The sequence below is a fragment of the Dipteris shenzhenensis genome, chromosome 24, assembly GCF_047967505.1.
Source record: "Dipteris shenzhenensis isolate YYH24624 ecotype China chromosome 24, Dip_SZ_1.0, whole genome shotgun sequence".
NCBI classification, from domain to species: domain Eukaryota; kingdom Viridiplantae; phylum Streptophyta; class Polypodiopsida; order Gleicheniales; family Dipteridaceae; genus Dipteris; species Dipteris shenzhenensis.
In genome coordinates this window covers 45,210,715-45,217,716 of record NC_141619.1, presented here as the reverse complement: position 1 = coordinate 45,217,716, position 7,002 = coordinate 45,210,715, and the positions used below count along the sequence as shown (strand labels likewise).

At 39.3% G+C, this 7,002-nt stretch overlaps 1 long non-coding RNA gene across 1 annotated transcript; it reads right to left on the bottom strand.

Annotated features, from left to right (window-relative positions):
* Nucleotides 1–330: 330 nt before the first annotated feature.
* On the bottom strand, nt 331–1,109 carry LOC147886660 (uncharacterized). The gene is made up of 3 exons (XR_015543275.1): nt 1,003–1,109; nt 617–873; nt 331–499 (listed from the first exon to the last, which is right to left on the bottom strand). It is a non-coding gene; the product is annotated as an uncharacterized LOC147886660 (long non-coding RNA).
* Between the last annotated feature and the right edge of the window lie 5,893 nt (nt 1,110–7,002).

The window sequence follows — 7,002 nt, the reverse complement described above, 5'->3', positions numbered from 1 at the left end:
CAAAAGTCGTGAAGCTGCAGGATGCAATAATGGGTAGCCTGCAGCTTATAACGGATGCACAGATGAAAAATATGACTTCTCCTTCATAAGACAGAACTAAATAGCGATAATATCATGATCTACTTTAGATCTTGACCGAAATGTGGGACATGAATGCCTGCACCCGATTTTTCATGAGGAAGAGTAGACCTCTGTCTTGGTCTCTTCACCACTAAGGGAGAAGTACCATAGCTGCCAATAACGAGGCTGTGGTTGCATGTATCCACTAAGGTAGCATGTCTAGAGAGTGGCAGCCTTCACCATCGGAGCAGAGATAGAACTCTTGGGCATCGAGAGTGTTGGCAGTTAAGCTGAGGCTGCAAATTAAGGTAAGGCTGCAAATTAAAGCGAGATGTGTGCATCACACTAACCTTGCAAGCGATAGCAGAGTGATAGCAATGCTCCAATTCGTAGGTGGCTCTCCTTTTATAACTGCGGCCGCGGCCACCATTGCAGCTACCTGCAAGTTGAGCGTCAGGGTATAATGTCTGGCCTTGTATCCTGTACTTTAAATCAGAGAATAATAGCACATGATAGCTCCGTCAATGTCAAGTCATCTGCTCAGGTCATGATCTACCTCAGTCAAACCTATTTGCAAAGGGCCATGCCACATGTAATAGCGATGGAGGTCTTGACTCTCGTGTTGCTAGTCAATGTCCGCAAAGATAACGACTTGTGTCAAAGAAGATTCGCAAACAAGAATCAAAGATTTCATTGGAGATCTGCGACCAGAAGTCCTTGAGCTCTCCTAGAGTGATGGATTTTATGCGCAGACCTCGCTTGCGAGCAAGGGCGTCGAAGAGCTCCTTCGCAAAGTCTCTAGAATCCTTCATCCTTGCAAAACCAAAGCAACCGATTGTTTAAAAAAAACCATTCTGACAAAAAGCAATGAAGCCGATCCATTTGGAAAAACCAATCTAAATGCGGGAAGCAAGGATTCAATGACAGTGCTATAGTGCTCACCAATGCAAAAGAAGAAGTCTTCTCGGGAGAGCAGCTCATCCTTTGAGAGCTGATGGAAACGATTATGGACTGCCTTAGAGAGATATTCATTGTCTACGTTCCCAGTTGTAGGCCCTGCAGCGCGTGCACCATGTTGGAATTGGTTTTGGTGAAGATCTTACGCTTTGTGGGAGCGGCATTGTTGAGCAATCTCTACTTGGCCGAGGTAGAAGGGGGAAAGTACAATATGGGAGGAGCTTGAGGTGAGGGGCAAAGTACAGGACAGTGATAGGGATTGAGCAGGTCGGTCTTCAAACAAATAAGAGTGAGCCGTTTGGGAAACCCATTTGGGGGCGATTTTTGCCCCAAGTCATGGACGAAATGACTACCCCCACAAAAAAATCATCCAAATATAGAAAACATGTTTAAGTAGACTTATGAAGTTAATTGTATCATTGCTTATGAAGTTATTTCTATTTGTCATTTACTCATATGTTTTTCTAAAGTCTATTTAAAACTTCCTTCTTTCCTTTTTTCTTTTTCTTGCTTTATTTTAATTCGTCAGATTGCCTTATTTTAATTGATCTATGTTATTTCAATTTGATGACATTACTTGATTCTTAATCCTTGGATGATGTTCCTTTCTCAATCTGCTAGGAGGACTATCTTTCTCAGACAGTGGAAAGGATACACTTCTCAAAGTCTAGCATAGTTTTGATATGGCCTTTTCCACCTCACACTTCTTCTTGATGAGCAATTTTTTGACCTAATCGAGGTGTTGCCTTTCATGCTATGTAGGATTTACTATGGCCATGAGCATTTTCTCTTGGGGAATCTAGACTTACTTAGAAGATGTGTTTTCAGTGAAAAAAGAAATTGGTCCACAAGACTATCCCCATTCTACATTTTGTATGGGACTAACCCAAATATAAGTGCAAGTTTATGGGATGAGAGAAGAGAAATGAGTATACAAAATTGACACTTTTTATGAAAAGTGTTAGAAGAGAGACTGCTCTGCAAGGCAGCACTAAGAAACAAGATCTTGAGCAATCTAGTAAATGGGAAGTATCAAGAGTTTGACCCAAGAACTGGAACTTGTTACTTCACAAAAACACCAAGCCTTGAGTACTCCTTTCCCACTGAGGAGTAATGTCCCCCGCCAAGCTATGAGTTTTCAAATCTCCTCCACAAGTCCCTTTTAGCATCCCACACTCATTTTTGTTGTGGGATTCTCTCAAGCAGTTTCATTTGCTGAGCAACAACCTCGACCATCCATTCCTATCATAGAAAATGCTTGAACAATATATGATTGTTTATGTGTTTGTTTCCATTTTTCCATCATTCGATCAATCACTAACTCATCTCTTGCCCTTTTTACATCATGTGATTATGCCAATAATCAGGTTGAAAATGTCTTCCTCCTTCATTATCCCTTTAAGTCAAGTCCCATTGCCCCTTATTTGTGCCATGGTGTAGTGCAATGTACAAGATCTTGACCCACCATCATCATCACCCATACAACTCCCACCCCAAAGAGGTGTCTAGTCCAGCCACAATGGTAATCTTGTCATCCTCAAGCTTGTCAAGAAAGGAAAAGGGGAAGGGGAAGGGTACTAATAAGAGAGTCCTCATTATGTGAAGGAAATGATGTAGAAGGCCGTGCTAAAACCGCAATCTCAAGAATGAAGCTTTCATTCTCTAACCCATGCACATTGTCAAGCAAAACCTATAACTTGCCCCCATTATATACATGCTGGGGCTCCTTGAGGTAGCTATTGTGTTCAGGGACTAAAATCTTCACACTTGCCCATTGACCAACGCCCAAACCTCAAGTGAAAATCTACCCAATGCCTAATATGGTTCTAAGGGGGTTTTAAGATTGATTCAGAAGGGGTCTAATTATATCATCATGGTTTTTAAGTGTGCTTTCTAGGCTTTTAAAACTAGTGATGGCCTGTCAACTCACAACTTAACACTAGCTTCATGTGAGTGCAAATTGCCAAAGGGTGCGAGTTGACCTAAGTTAATCATGGGCACTTATTGGAACTTGAAAATGCTTAAGATGGATCCATCAAGGGAATTCTTCTATGCATAGAAGAAAAAGATTTTGTAAACAAATACTTATAACAAACATAGAAACTCCATCTCTATCCTTAACATATGGCAACATGACTAGTTATAGCATTGAATTCCTCAAGCCATGTATCTACTACTCGAACTCTACTCGAAGGACTAAGTTCTTTGATCCATGCTCTCCATCAAGTTGCAATCAAGCAACATGAATTTTAGCAAAATAAACCCTCGGAGAAGAGGAAGCTATGGGTTTTTGGAGGGAGCAAGGGCACCTAGCAATGACATGTTACCAACATTGTAAGGTATCAATCCATTCCATTGTCCAAAGAAGCATAAAGTCCTTATATCTCCACGATGCAAGTACCGTTCAAATCTTAAGGATGCCTAGCTATTTCTAACGACTCTTGTGATGTCCTTTTCATGTATAATTCCCTTGTGATGATTGCTGGGCTCTTGGCTTAGATTTTATAAGCAATCTTCATAGAATGGATACTGTGTTTTATAGTGATACACCTGTCAAAAATCTGCTCGTGGTTTTGTTAAGACTGAGAGACTTTGATGGATCCCTTAGATAGATGAACGATTATCCAGAGTTCCCTTCTTTGACAAGGGATGATCTGTTGAGCAATTTACGCATATGATTATGTAGAGTTCCCTTCTTTGTTTTGGGTTGAGCAGTTTACTTTTTTATGGATTGCTAGCAAAAAAAAACCATCGTACGAGATGTCAAATATGAGAGATGGCACACTTAAGGGTCGTACTATTCGACTATGGTGTTCTTACTTATGGATCTACAAGTAGCTGTGTGGTGATGACTCTGATAAGTGCTTGAATGTACTTGATTTAAAGCTAGTGTTATTTGGTAAGAGAACAAGGATTACGTGCCTTTCCAAGTAGCATGGGAAGCTTGAATTTCTTCCTACGTTTAATAAGGATGATTTTTATTGAGTATATGTATATATATATATGTTAATGGCTTGATTAAAAAGAGGTTCATCCTCATCATTGAGTAATGAGTAAAGGATAAGGGCATAACAAACTTGTGAGGTAGAAAAATATTTCTATTGAGCCCCTGTACTGAAGAAATTGCTTTCTACTTATGAATAGATGGACCATGGTGATGCAAGTATTGGAGACCCTTTTAATATTTTATCTTATAGGATCGAGAGCATGGATTACTCTGATATGGAAACCAGAGGGTTCCATTTCATGATTACTATTTTTCCTTATGGCCCTAAGGACTTTTGGAGTTTTCGGTAACCTCCTTGGGAATTTTTCTAGCATATTTCATGAACTTGTTGACAGCCAACCTCTATTTACTTTTGGAATATTAAAATTCCAAGATTTGTTCATTGCTAATCTAGATAGAGTGACATGGATAACAACTATGTGCCGGCATTGAAGCCTGCTAACTTCCACAACAAGAATGTATTGTTACAACTTGCATTTTTTTGTGATGGCACCAGGTGAGTTGGCACACCTCTCCATCGAATTTGCAATAGTATCTTGGGCATGACATTGTAGGGAAGGATGTTGGCAACCTTGAAGAATACACTTGGGTGACTAATGATGAGAGACACAATATTCTTAACCCTATTGTACATGCTTACATAAATGTATCAGTTTGCAGTGAGAACTAGAAAGTGAACTACCGAGGAACTACCTCAAAGCTTGCTCACTTCAAAAATTATCTTAGGGTTTTACCAAAGGAGGAATTGATAAGAAATTGTTCCCTTGGATTCTCTAATGAAAATGTAGCTAGAATAATCAAATGGCTTTCTCTTTGCATGGTGATTCTCTTTGCTACCTAAGCATTAACTTAATTGTGAACATAGTCTTGATAAAGCAATGGTTGCCAATGGCCTTGCAAAGCTTTGACTAAGGATGTGGAATAGTCAAGATGTAGATTCATTGAAGTAATATGTAACACACACACACAACTCTTTTTTCTTCCTATTCCATGTTATATCAAATGGTTGAGTAGAGACTCATAGAGAGTTTACAATGAATTGATTGAGGGCTATTCAGCACATTAAAACTTTGAGATACCCATCAACAAATTGTGAGTGCTCTTACACCTCATCCTAGATGAGACAATATTTAAAAAACAACTTTAACTTTAGATCTGAGAATAAACACACCCTACCTGTTAATTTTAAAACAATGTATAAAATTACCCCTTCTATAAATATATTTCTGTAAGTCTTAATAATAAAAATACCCCTCCTTTTGAACTCTCATAGTATACTTACATTTCCCAGGTGGACCCCTTGAGTTGGTATCTAAGTGCCAGCAATGGATGCCTAATGATAAATACCAATCCGTTTAGTGGTGGCTATGATTTTCTACAACAATCATAGCACTCATAGTTAATAGAGGTGGTAGATAGTAGTCAATTAATACATAACCACCACTCAATTAACTCTAATTAGTCATAGAAATTTATAGAAATTCAGGCCATGGTAGCCACCATGTAACAACAGAAAGGCAGAGTAGTGATCGTCTAACAACACAATAGTAATGAATAGGTACTTATTTGTAGCAAGTCATAATGGTAGCTAGCATGTAGCCAATGGTAGCTAACATGTAGCTAGCGAGAACAGAACCTAAAAGCTACCATCAACTTGTTAGCAACATACCATAGCGAAGTAAGGAATGAGCTTATGATTCTTGAAGGGATACAACCTGAAGGAATATCACCAACCTGAGGCTAGTCAAGAAAATGCATTGGGTGTTTCCTACCAAGAGAACCAAAAAACCAAAAGAGTAGAAGCAGCTTGAAGTGTAGCAATTTTGAGTCACATGGTCTAATATCTTCAGATGAGCACAAGCCAAGCCACATCCAGCTCAAAGTTCTCAACAATCTTGTTGATGGAGACTCATCACACTCTCATAATTTTCATAGTCTACTGAGCCACCATTCTCTTAATTTTCACAACCTTTGTGCCTACAATTAGAAGCTTTTAGGTGCTTTTAGTTGTGCCCGAATTCTCGTCTGGCATCAGAAGCACACTGCTACGTTAGAAAGAGCCAAATACAAGCAATGATTCCAAGAAATTATTGTTACTTGTTGATGTGTTGAACACTCTCTTACCACATTTTTTGCATGCCTACATTTTCAGCGTTTTCTACCAAAATGCCTTCGAAGCTCAGGTCTTTGGCATGGAGCTTCACTACACAAGGAAATAATGGTAAGTTTTACAAAACGAACTAGCCAAAGTTGTAGAACTAGAAATGAGTGTGAGCTGAATAGAAAGGTGCAAACCTCTCATTTTGATGATGTCTTGAAAGAATGCTACCGTGCACACTGATTCACAATGGAGAGGTCTTAGACAGGGAACATTGTGTTGAGAGGGAACAGTGTGACATGGATGTGCAGAGAGAACACATAGCACTAAGAGACAAATCACGTCTAAGAGAGAGCTCATGTGTGAGAGAGAGATCTGAGCTGCAAACTGAGAGAAATTCAAATCATGGGGCAAGAGAATTCAGACCTTGTTGGTAGCTTTCCACGTGGTCAAAGCTATACATAGTAGATTCCCTTTTCCAATTGCATGGCTTTCCCTATACCAAGTAGCAATGCGGTTACTACCACTTTGCTAGTGATGTTTGGGACACAGCTATCAAGTCCACCTAATCATGCACACCCAGATCACCATAACTAGAAAACACCGAGAAAAACCATGTACCAATTATTGTCAATACTTGTCAAAAATACAAAGATCACTTAAGCATATAAAAATTAGGATCTCCTTGAAATCCTAAACTCATAGATAGAACCCCTTGTAGTATCAGATCGGACCTTGCTGCCAAATATTGATCAGATGGATGCCAAAGCTTAGATGGGGACCTTGGACTTTTGTATTAAATGCCACAACTCCCTTTCTTTGCCTTATGATTATATTAACTATTGTAGAGCAAACACTTATGCCAAATCAAGAAGCCTTT